The sequence below is a fragment of the Balaenoptera physalus genome, assembly GCF_965194825.1.
Source record: "Balaenoptera physalus genome assembly, chromosome: 5".
Classification (NCBI taxonomy): domain Eukaryota; kingdom Metazoa; phylum Chordata; class Mammalia; order Artiodactyla; family Balaenopteridae; genus Balaenoptera; species Balaenoptera physalus.
Window position 1 is genome coordinate 34,183,285 of NC_138884.1, and position 26,060 is coordinate 34,209,344.

Genomic DNA, 26,060 nt, shown 5'->3' on the forward strand with positions numbered 1-26,060 from the left:
ACTGTCTTTCAAGGAGCCTAAAAAAATAATTTATAGATTATTTTAAAAATATATCACTTGAAAGGAATTTGACTTAATTTTTTTTCAGTAAAGAATCTTCAAAACTGCTGTAAACCTAAATATGATTTTTAAATCATATTTGTACTCTTCTAATTTTCCATTTGATATTCACATTCAATAGGATGATGTTTAGTTTTATATTCTCTTTGAAGGAGAGGCTTATGAAGGTATTTAATAGATTATGTGAAATTTTAGTTGGTTACTGTAAACTAATTCAGAAAAGATTCTGTTTTTGAACATTACATATACACGTATACTACCCATTATAGATTAGTAGGGAATGTAGATGGCATCATTTTATTAGTGGTTTGAGCTACTGTCTTAGGTTAGTTTCTCCAGAAACAGGCTCAGAGAAGAGGATTTGTGGCCAAGTGATTTATTAAGGAGGTACTTCTAGGAGAAGCTAGCAAGAGAGTGGGAAGCCGGGCAGGGAAGGGGACAGGCCAAGCAAGGGTGGGGTTTCAGACAATGTCTTTCTTGGCCTCAGCTTGAGCCCAAAGGAGAGCTCTGGAGCATTTGGTACACCTCTGAGTGCCTTACCCTGGGCAAAAAACTTAGACTGTCTAGTTTGGTATCAGCTAGACATTCGCTAAGGTCTGTGGTGAGGGTGGGAGAAGACACAAAGGCAAGGGGAATACATTCCCAGAACTTTCTTCTACTTTATTTGGGCAAAGCAGTGCTTCCAGTAGCCTGAGGACAGACCTTTGAGGAGAGTCTGGGACACTGGCCATTGGAATCAAAAGGAGTAGGTGTAGGGGATGAGGGTTAGGGAGGGGGTAAGAAATTGTAGAAGGGATATGAAGTAATCTCAGTGGAGCAAAAACAATATGTTTTATATAGTCAAAACCTAATTTGCTTGAAGATATTACCATTTCCAAATTCCTCTAATTTCACTTTAGTTCCTGATTTGAAAGTCCACACCAACGAGGTTTTGTGTAACTACTTATAGGGCATTTGTTGCTTGGTTGCTGAGTTAAAAATGTCCTCTTTTCTTTATAGACAAAACCAGGTAGAAATGCATTTAGAGACATACTAGCTGGCTAGAAGGAACTGTCCTTTATTGCTCCATTTTTATTTTGAGAGGCTCTTTTCCTGTCCTAACACAAACTTTTCTATGTGACATGCTTCCATAGTAGAAATAGGTACGTGATTCACCAAGATAACTTCCATATCACATTTGACAAGTGACCATTTTTTCTCATTCAACAGAATTTTTCCAGGTCCACATGAAGTTTGTTTTGCTTTTGTTATGGGCAGTCACTTTTCTTATCTTAGTTTGGTTAAGATATTTTTTGGTCCAAGGATAAAGAAGCCATATAAAAGTATATGGTGATGTTTTAACTCAAAAGCACTTTGCAAAAATCTCTAAGTCATTAGTTTCTCTTTATTAAGAGTGTGAGAAGTTAGTTGGTACAAAAGTTCTTTCTTGGTTTGCAGTAACTGCTGAGAAGATTAAGAAAAGTATTGATAGTTTAAAAGATGTGTTAGCTTTGCTTTTGCAAAAAGAGTGATATTCTGAGCTCCAGTGTCCTCTGAAAAAATTTAAATTTTGATGGGAGAAAATATGACAGAGATCTTAAGACTGTAACTAGTATTTGTTGTGGATTCAAACATTTCATTATTGCATTGACAAACCACAGACAACAGGCAATCCAGGTCAGAGGTCAGAGTTTACCCCCTGCTTTCCCTTTTGTTGAGGACTGAGAGAGGAAGATGTTTTCAAACTGGGGGTGAGAGGATAATCCAGTCCCTGTTACTTCATCTTGGCTGCAAGTGGAAATTGAAACTTTGTTTTCTGAAAGTGGATTTGATGTTTAAAAACAGCCCAAAGAGGGACTCCAACCAAGATGGCAGAGTAGTAGGATGTGCAACTCACCTCCTCCCACGAATACATCAAAGATACATCTACAAATGGAACAGTTCTCGCAGAACACATACTGAACACCAGCAGAAGACCTCAAACACCTGAAAGGGCAAGAAAGGTCTCCAGGTAACCGGGTAGGACAACAGGAAAAAAAAATAAAGAGGAAGCGGTATGGGACCTGTGCCCCTGGGAGGGAGCTGATAAAGAGGAAATGTTTACACACCCTGGGAAGCCCCCTCACTGGTGGGAAGATCAGCCAGGACAGAAAAGGAACTTCAGATCATGAGAGGAGAGTTCAACAACTGGTTTGTGACAGACAGAACAGAGAAAGAACTGCACAGACTGTCGGTGCCACCACCCTGAGTCCCTCAGCCTGAGATGTGCATCCGCTGGTATGGGTGGGGGCTGGGTGCTGGAACTTGGGGTTCAGAGGACAGACCCAGGGAGAGAACTGCTGTTGGCTGCTTGGAGACAGCCTGAAGGGGCTGGAGTGCAGTACTGCTGCTTTGGGAGAACGACCCCAGCTGCCACCTTGGCCGGTTCCTGCATGGGCAAGCTTTGTAAATTCAGCCCCTGTGGGACATCTGAATGGACAATGGGTGCTCCTGCAGCTGGGACAGGTCTGGCCTTAGCAGCTGTGGGCTTTGTGGGCTTGTGCATATGGGGGCTGGGCCGGGCCAGGGTCTGAGCTGCCTCCCAGCTCCCACAGTAGGTCCAGGTGCATGACTACTGCAGTCCTGGGACCTGACTTCAGTGGATCTGCCCTGGTGGCCTTGAGAAAACAACACCTGAGGGATGCCAGGTCTTACTGCTGCGATTCCCAACGTTGAGACAGAACCAAGGGAAGTGCCAACAACAGTGTACTTTGTGAGCCTGCACAAAAGGTGACAGGTGACAAAACAGAGTACACTCAACAGTGAACAGCTCTGACAGAGGAGTACTCAGTGGCTCCTCTCCCAGTGTGATGCATCCACCTCACACCAAAGATCAGAAACACGCTCAGAAATGGACCTGGGGGCTTCTACTCCAACAACTAGGGAGCAGACCCTGCCCCTGACAGGGCTGTGACAACCAGAGCACCACAACACCAGTCGCACCTTCTATCAAGGGGAAAATGGCCAGCATACACTAAGGAAAGAGGTGGCAGGCATCCATACTAAAAACAGCCCTTGCACCAAAAATATTAAACCCAAGCAGGCAACATGGGGATGATCCCACATAAAAATAGCCCTCCAAGACCACAGTAGAGAATTGTTTCTCCTAAACTCATAAAGCAAGAGAACTATAAGTAAAATGAAGAAGCAGAGGAACCACTCACAATTAAAAGATCAAGAGAATTCCACTGAAAGGGCAAACAATGAAACAGACCTCTTCAGTCTAATAGACACTGAGTTCAAAGAGGAGATAACGAAAATACTGAAGAAATTAAGAAAGGTGATCGACAGAAACACAGATTACTGTAAAAAAGAACTAGAAACTATAAAGAGGAACCAAGAAAAATTAGAAAATGTATTTGCAGAGATGAAAGCTGAACTACAGGCAATGAATAGCAGAATGAATAACGCAGAAGAAAGAATAAGTGATCTGGAAGGTATGATAATGGAAATCACCCAATCCGAACAGCAGATAGAAAGCCAAATGAAAAAAAAAGAAAACAATATAAGAGACCTATGGGGTAATATAAAGTGTGCTAATCTATGCATCATAGGGATTCCAGAAGGAGAAGAAAGAGAAAGGGGGATTGAAAATGTATTTGAAGAAATTAAGGCTGAAAACTTCCCAAACCGAAAGAAGGAAACAGATTTCCAGGTACAGGAAGAACAGAGGGTCCCAAACAAGATAAACCCAAACAGACTTACACCAAGACATATTATAATAAAAATGGCAATAAAAGCAGCAAGAGAAAAACAAAGAGTTAATTACAAGGGAACCCCCATAAGGTTATCAGCTGATTTCTCTACAAAAATGTTGCAGGTCATAAGGGAGTGGCAAGATATGTTCAAAGCCCTGAAAGGGAAAAACCTGCAATCTAGGATAATGTACCCAGCAAGATTTAGAATAGAAGGAGAGATAATGAATTTCTCAGACAAGCAAAAACTAAAAGAATACAGCATTACTAATATTGTAAATATTGAAAGGTCTTCTCTAACTAGAAAAAAAAAAAAGTAAGGAAATAACAATTGGAAAGTAAATCACTTAAATATGCCAGTACATGGATTAAAAAAAAAATCAAAAATTTCTGTGAAAGTGATGATTAGCCACAATGAACAGCAAAAGGATGAACATGAAGATGTAAAATAGGACATCAAAATAATAAAATGTGGGAGAGGAGAAAGAAAATATAGATTCTTTTTCTAGAATGTGTTTGAGCCTATATGACTACCAGTCTAAAGCAAGTAGATATAGGAAGGGGTTTATATACTTGAAAAATAGGGTAACCACAAATCAAAAACACACAATAGATTCACAAAAACCAAAAAGAAGAGAACATAAGCATAATACAAAAGAAAATCTTTAAACCACAAAAGGAAAAAGAAAAAGAAAGGGACAAAGGATGAGCACTCTCATGACTTCTATTCAACATAGTATTGGAAGTCTTGGCCACAACAATCTGACAAGGAAAAGAAATAAAAGTATTCAAATTGGTAGGAAAGAGGTTGCATACAGAGATCAGTTGCATTTCTTTACACTAACAATGAAATATTAGAAAAATGAATGCAAACAAAAAAGTCCTTTTTTAAAATCACATCAAAAAAGATAAAATACTTGGGAATAAACCTCATCAAGGAGGTGAAAGACATATGCTGAGAACTATAAAGTATTCATAACAGAAATTGAGTATGATTCAAAAAAATGGAAAGATATCCCATGCTCTTGGACTGGACGAGTTAATATTGTTAAAATGGCCATACTACCCAGAGCAATCTACAGATTTAATGCAATACCTATCAAAATACCCATGACATTTTTCACAGAACTAGAATAAATAATCCTAAAATTTATATGAAAGCATAAAAGACCCAGAATTGCCAAAGCAATTCTGAGAAAAAAGAACAAAACAGGAGGCATAAATCTCCCAGACCTCAGACAATACTACAAAGCTACAGTAATCAAAACAGCGTGGTATTGGCACAAAACAGAAATACGGATGAATGGAACAGAATAGAGAACCCAGAAATAAACGCACACTCCTATGGAAAAATAATCTTCGACAAAGAGGCAAAAATATACAATGAGGAAAAGACAATCTATTTAGCAATTTGTGTTGGGAAAGTTGGATAGCTGCATGTAAATCAATGAAACTAGAATAACACACCCACACACCATACACAAAAATAAACTCAAAATGGCTTAAAGACTTATAAATATAAGACAAAACACCATAAAACTCCTAGAAGAGAACATAGGAAAAACATTCTCTGACATAAATCATACCAATGTTTTCTTAGGTCAATCTCCCAAGGCAATAAAAATAAAATAAAAAATAAACAAATGAGACCTAACCAAACTTATAAGCTTTTGCACAGTGAAAGGAACCATAAACAAGACAAAAAGACAACCTACAGACTGGGGGAGAAAAATTTGCAAATGATGCAACTGACAAGGGATTAATTCCCAAAATATTAATCATTATCTACCTATCTCAGAGAGCTCATAAAATTCAATATCAAAAATAAAAATAAAAAAAATTTAAAAATGGGCAGAAGGCCTAAATAGACATTTCTCCAAAGAAGACATATAGATGGCCAACAGGCACATGAAAAGATACTCATCATCACTAATTATTAGAAAAATGCAAATCAAAACAACAATGAGCTACCACCTCACACCAGTCATAATGGCCATCATTAAAAAGCCTACAAATAATAAATGCTGGAGAGGGTATGGAGAAAAGAAAACCCTCTTACACTGTTGATGGGAATGTAAATTGGTGCAGCCACTATGGAAAACAGCATGGAGGTTCCTCAAAAAACTATAGAGTTGCCATAGGATTCAGTAATCCCACTCCTGGACATATACCCAAACAAAACTATAATTCGAAAAGATACATGCACCCCTATGTTCATAGCAGCACTATTTACAATAGCCAAGACATGGAAACAAATGTCCATCGACAGATGAATGGATAAAGAAGATTTGGTATATATATATATATATATATATATATATATATATATATATATATATATATATATATATATATAATATACATACATACACAATGGAATATTAGTCATAAAAAAGAATGAAATAATGCCATTTGCAGTAACATGGATGGACCTAGAGAGTAATATTATTATTATTACTTAAGCAAAGTAAGTCAGAAAGAGAAAAACAAATAACATATGATATCACTTATGTGTGGAATCTAAAATATAACACATATGAACATATCTATAAAATGAAAACAGACTCATAGATATAGAGAATGGGATTGTGGTTGTCAAGTGGGAGGGTAAGTGGGGTAGGGAAGGATTGGGAGTTTAGGATTAGCAGATGCAAACTATTATATATAGGATGGATAAACAACAAGTTTCTACTGTATAGCACAAGGAACTATATAATACCCTGTGATAAACCATAATGGAAAAGAATATGAAAAACAATATATATATGTAACAACTGAGTCACTTTGCTGTACAGCAGAAATTAAACACAACATTGTACATCAAGTATACTTCAATAAAATTTAAAAACAAACAAACAAACAAAAAACAAAGGAAAAAGAAAAACCCAGGCAATCCATTTTGGAGACACGAAGTCATTTCCATCACCGAAAGGACTGGTCATTTCTCCTGCCTTTTATTACATAAAACAAACCTAAAATCAGGCCTGATTTACCTCTTAGGGTAATTGTACAATCTGTCTGTCATTCTTCCCTTCCCCCACCCTCACTCCTTCCCATAGTTTTCCAAGGTGAGAAGGAGGGAAGTGAAGGAGGTAAAATGGATTCATTTCTCCTCCCAAAAACATGACCTTGTCTTAGCTTCTAAGAGGGCTTTTCTGGTTTGTTTTGTGCAGGTAGTTTAAGCACTTACTTGAAGAAATAAGGTTTTCTTCTTGCTGGTTTATTATTTTTTCCTCATCCTCAAATGTTGGCAAAAATGACTCTAAAAAACACTCAAACTCATACCCTTCCTATTGCCAAAAATGTAGGTGCAGAGTAAGGTATATAGGGATAGGGCAGAATGGAGACGATTGCAAAGAAGCAGAGAGAAAAAGTCCCAGATATTTGAAATGAGTGGTTTACCTACACTGGGACAAATCACTTAACTTCAAATTTGTTATCAGTTAAGGTGAAAGAAAGCATATTTGATTTCTCTCTTCCTTTGCCATCAATCTCAGATCACTTTGACCCAGAAGAATGGGACACAAGCTGAAAGGAACTTGGCTTAGTTTATCCCTACCAATTCGGATCTTTTCTTTCCAAATTCCAATCAGAAATCACAAATTTCAGAGAACGACATTCCATGTGAAACTAAATACTGGAAAAATGAGATCCAAAAGTGATGTAACAACTGAAGAATGTGTGGAGTAATGGAAATGGACTTAGACACCGTGCCCTGCCCTGCCCCTGGACCACTATATTTATTAATATTGTGCTTTCAATGTGGAGTGAAAATGGTGTTAGAAGTGACAGCAGCTAGTCTGTCCTCTGAAACCATGGTGAGTAGGAAGCCAGGCTGAGGTAACCATCCCTTTCCTCCCCTCTTTGTCTCACTCTTCATTCCTTTTGATCTCAGCATCTTCTCATTTCTTTGCGGTGTTTTGATGGGACATGCTTTGGGTCCTGCAATAGCTACATCTGTGGCCAAATTGCAGTTTGAGGGCAAATCACTGTCTCTTTTGAGCATCCATTTTCATCACTGGAAAGCAAGGAGGCTGGTGCTTGTCTTCCTTGCCTCATAAGAATTTAAGGAGGAGGAAGAAGAAAGTGTGCACAGAATGTTCTAGACATCCAGGGAAAAGGTACTGCATACCACAGGTTATCTACCTATCTCATGGGGATGTTATAAAACTAAGTGAGATCATATGTGAAATATTTTGAGTTCCATGAACACAAGCAGCATATGCATTTGAACTGCTATGATTTATGTTCTATATAGCTATGGCAGTATTTTACTTAATATGTTTATTCACTTCTTTATTAATTCTGTAGTAGACTCCACACGGGCAGTGATTCAACAGTGGAAAAAAGAGGCTGTGTTTAAAAAAATTCCCAAGGAAATATACAGTCATCCAATAAATATTGCAGGTCCTGTCTACATACCACCACCAGGTTGTCTATTGTGATTTATATTTTCCTTCCAGTGAGGAGTGAGGTGGGAGGGATGGTAATGAAGGGAGAGAGCAAAGAGAGGATAAGGTCAGAGAGGTTTGTATTCAAGTGATTCCAGGTCTCCTAATGCTCAGCATGCTGAAAGAGCCTCCAAGCATTAAGACACTGAAATCTTTCTTTGAGAATGACCGACCAGTGGAATGGACTTGAATTTCTCTGTTTGCTACAGGATAAAAAGCTTTTTTTTAAAATCATATTTTCATGGACATCTATTTTAAGAAACATTGGTCATCCAGAACAACGCCCTCCATGGCTCATTTGCATTCCAAAGCATCATGGAAAAATGTTTGTTTATTGCATGTTTAAAGTTTACTGTAATTAGCATATTACTTTTGGACAGGCTAACAGAAAACAACACAGACTAATTTGATCAACAAAATATTTGTGGGGGGTGGTAGGCCGGGTGGCCCGCACAATCTAAGAAAGAGCTAAACCAGCAGACTTTGAGAAAGGTAGGAATATCTGCTTCTGCCATTTGAAGAGCAGGAATTCAGTGCTCTCTCCTTTGGTTGGGACCATCGCCCAAATCAGTGTTTGTTCTGCTCAAGATTCAACTCCTTGTGAGAGGGTAAAATTGAATTAGTTTGGATCCGGTGCCCATCTTGGTGGTGGTGGTTGTGAAGGGGTTCAGGGCATTGGCAGCCCCACCAAAAAACATGGACCTTTCCCCAAAGGAAAAGAGGTTGGTGGACCAAAACCAAAGACATCTACTACTTCAAAACTCTACTATATACTAAGTTGATTTCTGAAAATAGGCGGTTGGTATATTTTATTTTATTTTTATTTTTTTGTGTGGTTTGACGTTTTCTTTTTTAAAATTTTTATTGAAATATAGTTGATTTACAATGTTGTGTTAGCTGAAGGTGTACAGCAAAGTGATGCAGTTATACATATGTATATGAATATACACACTATTATATATAAAATAGATAACTAATAAGGACCTACTGTATAGCATAGGGAACTCTACTCAGTACTCTGTAATGGCCTATATGGGAAAAGAATCTAAAAAAGAGTGGGTATATGTATATGTATAACAGATTCATGTTGGTGGTAGGTACATTTTATAGTGTATTGGACTCCTGACAACTTTTATGCTATGGTTGTATACAATGCCTAAACTTACGTAAAGATATAATGGGGTGAAGTGGTCTGCATATCTGGGTTTGCTTTGGTATGGCCACTAGTTAGCAGTATAAACTGGGCAGCAACCTTAACCTCTCAGGGTCTCAGTTTCCAGAGTTAAAAATGAGGCCATTTATAGATCTATCATTTTATCCATTTATTTTTGCTTTTGTCATCAAACAGAATTATTGATTATATGCCTCAGTATATAGTACCGCATCACATTCTTCTAAGCAAGGTGCTTTTCTGGTTTTACTTTATTTTCTACTTTATCCTTAGTCACCATTCTTTTCACTCCATACACAACCAATTTAATACTTTCAATACATGTTCTTATATATGTAAAATATACAGTATTTCTGGTATGTATTTGTGTATGTTACGTATACAAATTCATTATATATATATTTAAGCTATTTGTAAATAGTATTAGCTGTTTGTACTAGTATTACTAACTAGCTACTAATCTCATTCTGTTTTTTTAAATTTTTTTCATACAACATCATGTTTTTAAGGGCTATCCACATTGGCCCATGTATATCTAATACATTGTTTCCAACTGCTTTGTAGCATTTCATTATACTCACCACTATTAATGTATTTATCTAGTGATAAATACATAAAGCAGTGCCAAATCCCACCAACACTACCAAATTGCTTGCTTGTACATGTATTTTGTAAGACTTTCAAGAGTTTCTTTGAGATATTCCTGTTATAGTGAGGTTAAGATATGAAATTTACAATTTCACTAAGTACAGTAAAACTACTTTCCAGAAAGATCTTATACTTACTGCTCCTATCTGTTTGGCACAAAAGTTCTTATTTGTCTATATTCTCTTCAAAACTTCTAAATACACAGACATATAGAAATATCAACGTACATTTATATACATGTTTATATTCATGTATTTTTTGTCCCTGATCACAAAGATATTCACCTATACTTTCTTCTATTTGCTTTATGTTTTAAACTTTCATATTCAAGTCTTCAGTCCATTTGAAATAAATCTTTTTTTTCACTTTGTCTTTCTCCATGTAAACTAATTTTTTCAAAAGCATCTTCTAAATAAGCCATCTTTCATTTTTTTTCACTTATTTTTGGTGTCAACATTATAGTATAGCAAATCACATGTAAATATTAGCCTACTTCAAGCACTCTGTTTTGTTCCATTGATCAGCCTGTTTGTTTTTGTGCCTACATCACACTGCTTCAAATTATTGTAGCTTGTGGCATGCCTTAATATCTGAGAGGTTAAGTCCCTGGTCTTTGTTTTCCTTTTTTCCAAAACTGATCTAATGGCCAACTAGCTATTCATATGGAAAGAAAGAAAAATATGACCTATTATACAAAAATAAACACCAGACAAATAAGGGCTTAGAAATAATAATTTTTAAAAACTTGGCTAGATATCTATGAGAATAAATGCAGAACAGATGGATTACTGAGATCTTCCTAGCAAAACTGGAAATCCAGAGGCTACAAAACAGGAGACAGAAATAATTGACTATGTAGAAATTTAAAACTTTTAGAAATAATTGACTATGTAGAAATTTAAAACTTTTAGAAATAATTGACTATGTAGAAATTTAAAACTTTTATACGGCAAAACATTCCATAAAATATCAATAGGCAATGATGGAACAAGAAAAACACATTCGTAACTCAGATGAAAAAGTATCAATTTCTATGATATTCAAAGATAAACAACTCAATTGAAAATGGATATAAAATATGAATAGATAATTCAGAAAATGACAATTTACATAGCCAACGAATGTGAATAGAAGTACACATTCAAAAGAAGACAGAGAAATCCACATTAAAGAAACAATGAAATATACTTCATACTCATTGGACAAGGATATAGAGGAAAGGGTAGTATGACACATATTGGTGGTGGGAATGTTAAGATGTATAGAATTTGGGGAAAGAAATATGGCAATATCTATGGAAGCTAAAAGAATATCTTCTCTTGGTCAACTAATATTTGACAAAGGAGCCAAGAATATCCAGTGGAGACAAGGCAGCCTTCAATAAATGGTTCTGGGAAAATTGCATATTTGCATGTAAAAAAATGAAACTTGACCCCTATCATACATCACTCACAGAAATTAAATGAGTCAATTAAAGACTTAAACATAAGATCTGAAACCATGGAACTATTAGAAGAAAACACAGGAAAAAAATCTCCTTGACACAGTCTTGGTAGTGAATTTTTGGAAAACACAATAAAAAATATACAAGTAGGACTACATCAAACTAAAAGGTTTTTGCACAGAAAAATAAATCAATAAAGTGAAAATACAACCTGCAGAATGGGAAAAGGTATTTGCAAACCATATATCTGATAAGGGGTTAATATCCAGAATATATAAAGAACTCATACAACTTAATAGCAAAAAATTCCCCAAGTAATCCAATTAAAAAATGAGCAAAGACTCTGAATAGACATTTTTCCAAAGAAGATATATGAATGGCCAATAAGTACATGAAAAGATTTTCAGCATCACTAGTCATTAGGGAATTGCAAGTTAATACAGCGAGTGTCACTTCATGTCTGTTAGAGTGGCTATTATCAAAATGACAAGAGATAGCAAATGTTGGGTGGAAGTAGAGAAAAGGGAACCCTGTGCATTGTTGGTGGGATTGTAAATTGGCACAGCCTCCTTGGAGAATAATATAGAGGATTCTAAAAAATTAAAAATAGTATCATGTGATACAGCAATTTTACTTCTGAGGAAATATAAAACAAGAAAGATTCCAAGTCAGAAAAATATCTGTACCTCTGTGTTCATAGAAGCATTACAAGTATTTACAACAGCCAAGACATGACAACAACCTATCTGTTGATGGATGATTGGATAAAGAACTTGTGGTATATACATACAATGGAATATTATTCAGCCATTAAAAAAGAGAAAATTCTATCATTTGTGACAACGTGGATGGACCTCGAAGACATTATGCTAAAAGACAGAGAGACAAATACTGTATGATCTCACTTTTATGTGGGATCTAACAAATAAACAAACCTGAAACTCAAGAACACCAAACTCATAAAAAAGAGATCAGATCTGTGTCTACCAGAGCAGGGGGTGGGGTTAGGGGGAATTGAAGGTGGTCAAAAGGTATAAACTTCCAGGTATAAGATAAACAAGTACTAGGGCTATAGTACTCAACATGATGACTATAGCTAACACTGCTGCTATGATGTATAGGAAAGTTGTTAAGAGAGTAGAACTCTCAGAGTTCTCATCACAAGGAGAATCTTTTTCTTTTCTTTTATTATATCTATATGAGATGATGGATGCTCACTAAACCTATTGTGGTAATCATTTTACAATATTTGTCAATCAAACCATCATGCTGTACATTTTAAACTTAAATAGTGATGTGTCAATTATTTCTCAGTAAAACTGGAAAAAAATAGATATTCTCTTCTACTCAGTGCTTCTATTCCCAGAATCTCTATTATAGAAATAAAAGTATAAACATTGCCCACAAAAATAAAAGTACAAATTTGTATGAACCTACAACTTACAAGGACATTTACTGCAGCACTGTTTATACTGACCAAAAACTAGAAGTAAAGAATATGACTAATGAGATGAATATAACTGAATTATGGTTCAAACACTATATAATATTCTACAGCCATGAGACTTAGAACAATATATGTATTTATATGTGTAGGATATGTGGTTATGGAGAAAACTAGAGTGTTAGCATGGAATTGAGGATGACAGAGGAGAAAGGATATCCATGATATGATGTCACCTATATAAAATTATATATATATATCTATGCATAAGTAATACAACAATGAATGATTACAAAATGTTAAAGGTGGTTATCATATGGTAGTGAAATTCCAAATATCTTTACATTTTTATGTATTGTTCTAATTGTTTTTATATTGAATATGTTTATTTATATAATCAGAAAAAATAAAAAAGATATTTTCATTGTGGGAAGAAATTTATAAAAATGCCAAATATAAAATAAAATTGACAACTATTTATGAAGTTTTATTTTTCCATGTAATATTAGAAAAAGTTTGTCAAGTTTACAAAAAAATTCCTACTGACATCTTTATTAGCATTGAATTGAATTAAGGAAAAATTCCTTGCAGATTTGATATCTTTATTATGTTACATTGTATTTTATATTTATTTAGTTCTGCTCATTTTTTGATCCTTAAAGGAGTTTAGACTTTTCCTCTGTAAAGGTCTTTTTCATCTTGTATTAGGATAATTCCTAAATGCATTATTGTTTTTATTGCTATTGCAAATGTTTTCTTGTTTTCTATTTTATTTTGAGGTATAGAAGAATCTTTTTCACTTTTATAATTGATCTTCATCTTGTAATTGTGCTGAATTATTTATTAGTTCCTGTGGTGTTTTTATTAGTTCATGTTTATTTTTTAAAATTAAAACTACTTTATTATGGTAAAATACAGCATAAAATTTACTATCCTCTGTGACTGACAAGGGGTTAATATCTATGATATACAAATAGCTCATACAACTCAATATCAAAAAAATAAAACAACCCAATCAAAAAATGGGCAGAAGACCTAAATAGACATTTTTCCAAAGAAGACATACAGACGACCAATAGGCACATGAAAAGATGCTCAACATCGCTAATTATTAGAGAAATACAAGTCAAAAACCACAATGAGGTATAAGCTCACACTAATCAGAATGGCTATCATTAAAAAATCTACAAATAATAAAGGCTGGAGATGGTGTGGAGAAAAGGGAAGCCTCCCACACTGCTGGTGGGAATGTAAACTGATACAGCCACTCTTGAGAATAGTATGGAAGTTCCTTAAAAAACTAAAAATAGAAATACCATATGATCCAGCAACCCCACTCCTGGGCATATATCTGGAAATGATGAAAACTCTAATTTGGAAAGACACACGCACCCCTATGCTCATAGCAGCGCTATTTACAATAGCCAAGACATAGAAACAACCCAAGTGCCCATCAACAGATGGTTAAGAAGATGTGAGATCGATCGATCTGTCTGTCTGTCTATCTATCTATCTATCTATCTATCTATCTATCTATCTATCTATCTATCTACCTACCTATCTATCTATCTATATCTATATATAATGGAATATTTCTCAGCCATAAAAAAGAATGAAATATTGCCATTTGCAGCAACAGGATGGACCTAGAGAATATTATACTAAGTGAAGTAAGTCAGACAAAGACAGATATTATATAATATCATTTATATATGGAATCTAAAAAATAGTACAAATGAATCTATATACAAAACAGAAATAGACTCACAGATATATTTAGAAAAAAAACTTATGGTTACCAAAAGGGAAAGGGATAAATTAGGAGTATGGGACTAACAGATAGAAACTACTATACATAAAATAGACATGTGACAAGAATTTACTGTATAGCACACAGATCTATATTGAATATTTTGTACTAACCTATAAGGAAAAATAATCTGAAAAAAAATAGATAACTGAATCACTTTGCTGTATACCTGAAACTAACACAATGTTGTAAGTCAACTATACTTCAATAAAAAAATATATATATATAAATTTACTATCTTAACCATTTTTAAGTGCACAGTTCAGTGATATTAAATACATCTATATTGCTCTTGCAACCATCACCATCATCTATCTCCAGAACTCTGTTCATCTTGTAAAACTGGAACTTTGTACCCATTAAACAGTAACTCCCCATTCCTTCTCATTTCTCACCCTAGCAACCACCATTCTACTTTCTGTCTCTCTGAATTTGCTGCTATAGGTACCTCATATAGGTGGAATCATACAGTAGCTGTCTTTCTGTGGCTGGCTTATTTCACTTATAATGTACTCAAGAGTTTTCCATGTTGTGGCGTGTGTCAGAATTTACTTCCTTTTTTCTGAGGCTGAATAATATTCCATCATATGTATATACCACATTTTGTTTATCCATTCATCCATTGATGAACATTTGGGTTGCTTCAACCTCTTGGCTACTGAGAACAATGTTGCTATGAGCATGGGTATACAAATCTCTTTGAGACCCTGCTTTCAATTCTTTTGGGTACTTACCCTGAAGTCAAATTTCTGGATCCACATGCTAATTCTGTTTTTAAATTTTTTGAGAAACTGCTATACTGTCTTCCATAGCAGCTGTACCATTTTATATTCCTGTCAACAGTGTATGAGGGTTCTAATTTCTCCACATCCTTGCCAACAACTTTTCTTTCCTTTTTTTTTTTAATAGTAGCCCCCCTAATAGGTGTGAGGTAGCATCTCACTGTGGTTTTGATCTGCATTTTGCTAATGATTAGTAATGTTAGGCATGTTTTCATGTGCTTATTGACCATTTGTATATCTTCTTTTGAGAAATGTCTATTCAAGCTCTTTGCACATTTGAATTGGGTTGTTTGCTTTTATGTTGTTGAGTTTTAGAAATTCTCTATATATTCTGGATAATAATCCATTGTCAGATATATGATTTGCATATATTTTCTCCCAGTCTGTAGGTTGCCTTTTTACTCTGTTGATAGTATCTTTTGATGCACAAAAGTTTTAATATTCATGATGCTCAGTTTGTCAATTGCTCTTTTGTTGCCTGTGCCTTTGGTGTCATATCTGAGAAATCTTTGACAAATGTCATTAAGCTTTTGTCCTATGTGTTCTTCTAAAAGTACTACAGTTTTAGTTCTTATGTTTAGGGCTTTGATCCATTTTGAATTAATTTCTGTATGTGGTATTAGGTAAGGAACAAACTCCATTCTTTTGCGTGTGGATACCCAGTTTTCCCAGCATAATTTGTTGAAATCAAGAGTTTATTTTAATGTAGCTTATCATATCATTTGAAAATAATGACAGTTTTCTTTTTTCCTTTCTAATTCCTACAACCCTTTTTTCCTTTTCTTACTGTATTCACCAGGTTTACCAGATACCATATTAAGGAGAGGCAAAGTGAGCATCTTTATCTTGTTCTAAAACTTAAGTGGATGTATCTAAAATTACTCTGTTAAGAATGAGATTTACTGTAGGTTTTAGGTATATTGTCTTTTTCAAATTAAGGGGGTTTTCTTCTATTATTTGTTTATGAGATTAAAATATGGTGTGTCAAATTCCACCAAATGCTTTTTTGGCATCTATTGAGCTATCACAATTTTTTTTCTTTTAGTCCATCATTTAACTTAAACCAAAATCATTATTTATAATTATTAATTATATTATTCATTAATTATTATACTCCCTGCCTCTGCTTACTTTTTTCTTATTGCCTATAAGAGTTTCTGAGACCGTTGTGGTAAAATATTCAGCTGTAGTTATTGACTGATCTAGATGTTGGTGCTAGGTGTTCTTGTTGCTAATAGGTGTCATTGATTCTAGGCCCTCTCAGTGGACAGAGCAAGGAAATATCTGTGTGTATACTAACCATTTATATACACATAACTATAAATATTTCTATGCTACCACCTGCATCTAGATTAAGCTAAACATGAGTTCACATTGATGTCTCCCTAGATTTCTCCCCTTGCTTATCTAACATCTCACCCTAGCAGTGAAAAACGTGGCTCCCACCATTTGCCATTCTTTGTCTTGCCTTATAAACTGTAGAATCAATTTGTCTATTCTCTATGAAACAGCTTAGTGAGATTTGAATTAGGATTGCACTAACTCTATAGATCAAGTTGTGAAGAACTGACATCTTAATAATATTTAGTCTTCGAATCCATGAACACAGAATATCTGCCCCTCCCATTTTTTTAGGTCTTCTTTGATTTTATTTATCAGTAGTTTTGTATGTTATAGCTTTCCATATATGTCTTATACACACTTTGTTAGGTTTATACCTTAGTATTTCAGTTTGCTAGGTGCTATGGTAATTTTTTTAAAATTCCAAATTCCAATTGTTCATTGCGAGTATATAAGAAGGCACTGTATTAACCATGTATCCTGCAACTTTGCCATACTCTCATTAGTTTTAGGAGATTTTTCTTGTTGTTGATTTTTGGGATTTTATGTATACACAATCATGTCATCTGTGAATAGAGACCATTTTATTTCTTCAGTTTCAATCTATATGACTTTTTTTTTTCTTATTTTATTACTCTAGCTAGGAGCTCCAGGACAATGTTGAATAGGAGTGGGAAAGAGGACATCCTTGCTTTGTTTCGTATCTCAGGAGGAAAGCATCCAATTTCCCACCATTAAGTGTGATGTTAGCTGTAGGTTTTTAATAGATATTCTTTATCAAATTGAGGAATTTCCCACTATTATCACTTTGCTGAAAGTTTTTCATCATGTATCAAATTTTTATCAAATTCGATTTTGTCAAATGATTTTTCTGTATCAATTGGTATGATCATATGACTGCTCTTCTTTAATCTATTGATGTGATAGATTACACTGATTTATTTTTAAATGCGTATGCCTGGAATAAATACCATTTGGTTGTGGTGTGTAATTTTTGTATACATTGTTGGGTTCAATTTGGTAATATTTTGTTAAGGATTTTTGAATCTCTGTTTCTGAAAGATACTGGTCTGTTGTCCCTTCCTTCCTTCCTTCCTTCCTTCCTCCCTTCCTTCCTTCCTTCCTTGTCTGTATCTGATTTTGGTAGTAGTGTAATGCTGGCTTCAAAAAATGAGTTAGGAAGTATTCCCTCTGCTTTTATCTTCTGGAAGAGACTGTGGATAATTGATATCCTTTTTTACTTAAATGTTTGGTAAAATTCACCAGTGAAACCATCTGGACCACGTATTTTATGTTTGGAGAGGTTATTAAATATCAAATATATTTAATATATATAGGACTATTCAGGCTATCTATTTCTCCTCTTGTGGCTTTTGGTCATTTGTGCCTGTGAAAGAATTGGTCCATTTCATCTAAATCATCAAGTTTGTGGGCACAGAGTTACCCCTAATTTTTTTATTATCCTTTCAATGGCTACGGGATCAGTAATGATAATCCCTCTTTCATTTTTGTTATTGGTAATTTGTGCCTTCTCCCTTTTTCTTGGTTAGTCTGGCTAGAGGTTTATTAATTTCATTGAACTTTTTGAAGAACCAGCTTTTGGTTTCATTGATTTTCTCTACTGTTTTCTTGTTTTCAATGTCACAGAGTTCTGCTCCACTTTGATAATTTCTTTTCTTCTGCTTGCTTTAGGCTTAAATGTTCTTTCCCCATTTTTCTATGGTGGAAACTTAGGTTATTGATTTAAAATTTTTCTTCATTTATAAAAATATATGCATTTAATGCTATCAGTTTCCCTCTAAACACTGCTTGCTTTACTGCATTCCACAAATCTTTATAAAAGTTTTCATTTTCATTTAGTACAAAACATTTAAAAAATTCACTGAGAATTTTTAAAACCAATGTGCTATTTTAAAGTGTGTTGTTTAATTTTCATATTTTTGGAGATATTTCAGATTCTTTCTTTGATTGATTTTTAGTTTGTGGTCTGAGAACATCCTGTATATGATTTCTAATTTTTAAAATTTCTGAAGGTGTATTTTATAGCCAGAATGTGGTTTGGCATAGTGAGTGTTTCATGTGAGCTTGAGAGGAATATGTTAACTGGTGTTGTGGGACAGAGTGAATAGAAACATCAGTTAGATCAAGTTGATTGATAGTGCTGTTCAAGTCAACTATATCTTTATTGATTTTCTGCCTGTGTGATCTATCATTTATTGAGAGGGAGGTGCTGAGCTCTCCAAATATAATTGTGCATTGTCTATTTCTCCTTTCAGTTCTATCAGTTTTTAATCTCACGTACTTTATTTTGTATTTAGGTACATATGTGTTTAGGAGTGTTATGTCTTTTGGAGTATTAATCCTTTTCTATTATGTAATTCTGCTCTTTATCTCTGATAAGTTTCCCTGTTTTGATGTCTAGTTTGTCTGAAATTAATACAGCTACTCCAGCTTTCTATTAGTTTTTTTCTCCATTTGCTTTTAATTTAATTGTATTTTTATATTTAAATTGTGCTTCTTGTAGACAACATGCAGTTAGGGTTTTTTTTTGTTTTTTAATCTATGCTGATGGTCTGTGCCATTTAATTAGTATATTTAGACCATGCATATTTAAAGTGATTTTTAATACATTTGGGTTAATATAAACTATGCTTTTGTAACTGTTTTACATTTGTTGCCAGAACCTTCTTTTTTTTCCTTTTCATGTTTTAATTGAGCACTTTATATGATTCCTTTTTATTTCTTCTCCATGTATACATTATATTTCTTAAAAAATTTTAGTGGTTGCCTAGAATTTATAATATACATTTTAAACTATTCTAAATCTATCTTCAAATAACACTATTTTGCTTCATGTGTAATGCAGGTATCTTAGAGTATTTCTATTCCTCTTTGTTGTCTTTCTGTGACTTTTTTTGGTGCTCATTCATTTCACTTATATATATATATGCTGTAATCACCCAACACATTGTTACTATTATTACTTTAAATAGTTTTCAGATTAATAATAATAAAAATAAAAATCTTATTTTACCTTTATTTCTTCCCTGTTGATCTTTATTTATATAAATCCAGGTTTCTTTCTGCTTGAAGAAAATCTTTTAACATTTCTTACAGGGAAGTTTTGCTGGCAATAAATTCCTTCAATCTTTATTTGAGCAACTCTTGATGAATATAGAATCTTAGGTTGATGGGGTTTTTTAAAAACACTTTAGATACTCTTTTCCAAACTCTTCTTGCTTATATGGTTTCTGATAAGAAATCTGCCGTAGTTCTTATCCTTACTGCTCCATAGACAACATTTTTTTTTTTTAACCTGGCTTCAAGATTTTTTCTCTATTTTTATTTTTCTGTACTTGAATGTGATATATGTAGATGTATTTTAAATTTTTTTGGTACTTTTTCTGCTTTTCATTCTCTGAGCATCATAGATCTGTGGTTTGGTGTCTGTCATTAATTTTGGAACATCTTCAGCCATTATTACTTCAAATAGTCCTTTTACTTTGTTTTCTCTTTGTTCTCTCTCTGGTTCTTCAATTCTGTTAAAAATCTTCCAAAGTTCTTGGATATTTTCTTTTTTTTTAATATTCATCTTTCTCTTTGCATTTCAGTTTGTGAAGTTTCTATTGGCATATATTCAAGCTCACTGATTGTTGGCTGTGTCCAGTCTGCTTATGGGTAGACTTCAGTGGACCCATCAGAGGCATTCTTCATTTCTGTTACAGTGTTTTTGATGTCTACCATTTACTTTTGATTTTTTTCTGAGCGTTTCCATGTCTCTGCTTGTGTTATCCACCTGTTATTGCATGTTGCCTACTTTTTCCATAGGAGCCCTTCACATATTAATCATGGATATTTTAAATTCCCTTTCAGATAATTCCAAAATCTGTGTCATATCTGTCTTGTTCTAATAATTGCTTCTCTCTTTGGACTGTATTTTTTCTTGCTTTTTGGTATGCTTTGTAATTTTTTTGTTGAACGCTGGACATGTTGTAATCATTTACAGAAACTGAGGTAAAAAGGCCTCCAGTTTAAGAATATATGTTCATCTGGCTAGGAGTTGGGCTTTATTTAATGTCTTCTGTAACTACAGGTGCCAGAGACTACAAATCCCTCTATATATCATTTTTGTCTCTTTTCTTTAAAAAAATTTTTTTTTAAACACATTTATCTATATATTTATCTATTTATTTTGACTGCACCGTGAGGCATGCAGGATCTTAGTTCCCTGACCAGGGATTGAACCCGTGCCCCCTGCAGGGGAAGCATGGAGTCCTAACCACTGGACTGCCAGGGAATTCCCTTTTGTCTCTTTTCTTGACTTCTGGTTTCCCTGAGTATTCCTCCTCAGAAAGAGTCTGTTTTTTTCAGCTGTTATTTACTGTTATGATACTGGAACCCTATTGGTATGGTTGTAAGGTACAGGGAGGAGAGAATGTTCTATAATAATCCAAGTAAGTCTCAGTCTTTCAGTGAGCCAGTGTCTTTGGTTTGTGACCTTCACAAGCATTTCTTCTTGTATAGCTCCCCCACTCCCCTTAGGGGAGACAGGAAGACTGGAGGGGACTGGAGTGAGAGGAACATCCTTCCCCCTACAACTATTGCACAGGCTCTGGTAAAATTTCTCCCTGGAAAGTAGGCCTTTATTTTAAATAGAGAAGTCTCTGGGCATATTTACCAAGGATTACTCTTCCACTCCCCTTAGAGCCACAAGCGGATCTTTCTTGGACCTTTACCTTGAGAACCTGGTGAGGTTCCTGGAAATAAAGACCATGTGGCCCTAAGACTTCTTCATTCTTAAACTAGTACATACTCAAGTTCCAGAAATTAATAAAAGTTGCCACTTAAGTGTTCCTACCAGTTTGTGGTTTGCGTGGCTTCTGTTCCAGGAGAGCAGATCTTGGCTGTGACCCTCTGGGTTTGCCCAGCTTTGTAGATTTTGAGATGGCAGTTTGCCCTGAAAATTCAGTTCTCTGATTTGTTCAAGAAAGGTTATTGATTTTCTGTTTGTTCAGCTTTCTTTTGTCGTTAGGACAGGACTTTGTGTATTGGAGCTGAAACAAAGTTCAGCTTACATCTTATTTGATGCATTCCTCCCCACCCATTTTATTGTTTTCAGCTTTTCTATATTCTCCTACTCATAGCATGCCTCCTATGTTGGACGCCTTGCTGGATCTTGTCCTTTTTACTGCAATCTAAATGTCTTATTTCGTTCTGTGAATTTTAAATTTACATTTATTGTAGTTACTGCTAAAATATACGTTCTTTCATGTTATTTTGTATTTTTTGTTTGCTTCGTTTTTGCTTCCTTTCCTGTCTTCTATCTGTTGCATTTTATTGACTTTAAACTTATACTTTTATTTTTTGAGAGACTCCTCCTAACCTGTTAGGGCTCATGCCTAAATTTATTTTCCTTATTCATTTTAAAGTTTCTGTATTCTATCTTCCTCCTGAACTAAATGAGTACTTCTGCCCACCTACAACTACTCTGGTTTATTATTACCAACATACTATGTAGGTTGGTATTTCTCCAGGTTTAAATTCAGGTAAGAGAGGCACCAACCATAATACTGGCCATTTTATCAAGTACTGAAAAATTTTGCTCTAACATTAGGTGGGTCAAAGCTCCAATTGCTACTCCATGTACCACTTGGTAGGGGCAGCAATGATGCACTTTGCCTATTTTGAATGAGAATCGTAAAATTTGTGTGCAGAAATTGACCTTAGAGAACATTTAGTATAGTAGTCCCTATTTAACAGATAAAGAGTCATTTTCTTATGGATCCCTAAGCAGGTTGCTCCCACCATGCCCATGTTGTAGAAAGGGAATATAGTTAATTATAAGGCTTAGCTACTCTACACAGTATATTTCGTGTCACTCCCACCTCTAATAAGCTTCCAGAAAATTTCAGATAAAAGGCAAGTATTACTTCAATGTAATAAGGGATACCTGATTTAGTCTAATTCCATACTTTTCAGATAAATAAACATAGAACTATGTGGATTAGGTGACTATGGTCCAGCTCATGTATCATGTTAGAATAAGAGCCAAGGCTGGATCCTGGGTTCTGACACTTGTTCCAGTGTCCAGTCCCTGGAACCGTAATGGCTCCTATTTAGATTCTATTTTGTGTAGGAGAGTAGGAGGAAATAGCTACATTTGAGTACATGAGAATTCCATATCACAATACAATGCTGTGTTAGAAGGAGAAAGTAATTTTCATTATAAGCCATTCCTTTCCATTGTTCAAAGCCTTCTGAAATAATCTCTTTTAGATTTAAATTATCCATATTTGAAAAATGCATGGTCAATGCCCAGAGGTAATTTTACTTGAAAAATTTGGGCAGACTCTTTTGAGATACATCAGATTAGTGGAAAGTTAAAGAAGAAAAGAATTAGTAAAAACTCACTTCTTCTTAGCTTTTATTTAACACTCAACTGCTGAATTGTTAACTTTCTTTAAATTCTTCAATTGGAAGAAAATCATAAAATAGTTGAATAATTAAAAATTTTAGGGCACTTAATTTTTAATTAATTGAAAATACCAACAAACATCATGACCCTTATTTTTCTTGTTTTTAAAAGAAAAAATGACACTAGCTAAAACAAATATTAATACATACAATAAAAGAACCACACACAGAAACTTGTATTTAGGTAGATTGTTTGAAAACTTTAAAGTCAGGAGTTTTCAAATATAAGGTCCTTTATGAAATAAAACACAAATTCAATATTTCTTACTACTGATATTTCCTTTCTCTTGCTGAATATTTAGTTAGGCATTTTTGCTTTGATTGAAAGGAATAGAGAACTGTTCTAACAACCCAAGCAATGGAGGTTTTTTGGGAGAATGCATGAGGTCTGGAACTAGGAGAGGAAACCCACTGAAAACTGAACTGCTTTTTCTTGATCTCACTCATGGAGTTTTAGCTTCTCTCTGGGTGTCCTTTTTGGCTCTTTTCTTCCTTCTAGCAGATTCTTTTGTTTATTTAAATCTTTTGTTCCCTCCTGACTTCATTGTGTCATTGCAGTCTCTCTGGCCTCCCTATATGTCATGAATATTCATCTCCACCTTATCCTTGGGGAACAGAAAACATCCACCCACAGGTCATAGTGATGTCCACTTGATGCACCTGGTTTCATGTAGGTGCAGTGAGGTCATGTAGTACCAGCTATGACTGCAGAGTTCCTAGCACAAATATGTACTTATGTACATACTTAACCAGGAATGACAAATGGATACATATACATTACCAAGTTCATCTTGTCATCATAAATAATAGTTACTGGGGACCTCACTGGATAACCCCAAGATGTCAAAAGTGATAGTGTATATAGGGTACAACTGTCTAAGATAGTTTCCCAAGATATTTATTATGAATCTCTTAGCTGGATATTATACAGTATTTTTCTGTAATCCAGACACATTGCATGAATCTCACATATACAGTTGCTACACATCACCACATCTAAGGCGTTTCTATATACAGTTTCACTGGGGTGAGTCAGGGGGTGGGATAGAGAATACATGGATTTTTTCTTTTAAAAGAGGAAAAAAGAACTCAAATTGTCAAATGTTTGATCTGATCAATATATATATACAAAGGTAGAAATATTTGGTGGGTATTATCAGATTACCATTGAAGCCAGGGGTACCACCACTGACTATTTTTAGCAGATTTTTCCTTGGGATATCCTCCTCTTTCCTAACTATTTTCAGTTGCCTAGATTTGAATCCTTAGGAAGAGGCAGCCTGAACACTAAACTTATCCCTGGTACAATTACGACCTTTCACTGCAGTTCATGTATCACGCTGTTCCAAACAGGCTGTAGAAAATGAAAAAAATGCTATCTAAAAGCTGGTTCTTTGAAAACATAAAAAAATTGATAAAGCTTTAGCCAGACTCATCAAGAAAAAACGGGAGAGGGCCCAAATCAATAAAATTACGAATGAAAAAGAAGTTACAAAAGAAATACAAAGGATCATAAGAGACTAGTACAAGCAACTATGCCAACAAAACGTACAACCTAGAAGAAATGGAAAAATTCTAAGAAAGGTACAATCTCCCAAGAATGAACCAGGAAGAAATAGAAAATATGAATGGACCAATTATAGATAATGAAATTGAACCTGTGATTTATAAGCTCCCAACAAACAAAAGTCCAGGAGCAGATGGCTTCACAAGTGAATTCAATCAAACATTTAGAGAAGAGTTAACACCTATCTTTCTGAAACTATTCCAAAAATTGCAGACGAAGGAACGCTTCCAAACTCATTCTATGAGGCTACCATCACCCTGATACCAAAACCAAAGGTACCACAAAAAAATAAAATTACAGGCCAATATCATTGATGAACACAGACGCAAAAATTCCCAACAAAATACTAACAAACTGAATGCAACATATTACACACAATACAATACATTAAAAGGATCGTACACCATGATCAAGTGGGATTTATCCATGGATACAAGGATTTTTTCAATAGCCACAAATCAATCAGTGTGATACACCACATTAACAAATTGAAGAATAAAAACCATATGATCATCTCAACAGATACAGAAAAAGTTTTTGATAAAACTAGACATTCATTTATGATAAAAACTCTCCAGAAAGTGAGAATAGAGGGAACCTACATCACCATAATAAAGGCCATATATGACAAAGCCACAGCTAACATCATACTCAACGGTGAAAAGCAGAAATCATTTCCTCTAAGATCAGGAACAAGACCAGGATGTCCATCTCTTGTCACTTTTATTCAACATAGTTTTGGAAGTCCTAGCCACAGGAATCAGAGAAGAAAAAGAAGTAAAAGAGATCCAAATTGGAAAAGAAGAAGTAAAGCTGTCACTGTTTGCAGATGACATGATACTATTCATAGAAAATCCTAAAGAAGTTACCAGAAAACTACTAGAGCTCATCAATGAATTTGGTAAAGTTGCAGGATACAAAATTAATACACAGAAATCTGTTGCATTTCTATACACTAACGATGGAAGATTAGAAAGAGAAATTAAGGAAGCAATCCCATCTACCATCACATCAAAAAGAATAAAATACCTAAGGAGGCAAACCTACCAAAGGAAGCAAAAGATCTGTACTCTGAAAACTATAAGACACTGATGAAAGAAATTGAAGATGACACAGATGGAAAGATATTTTGTGTTCTTGGATTGAAAGAATCAA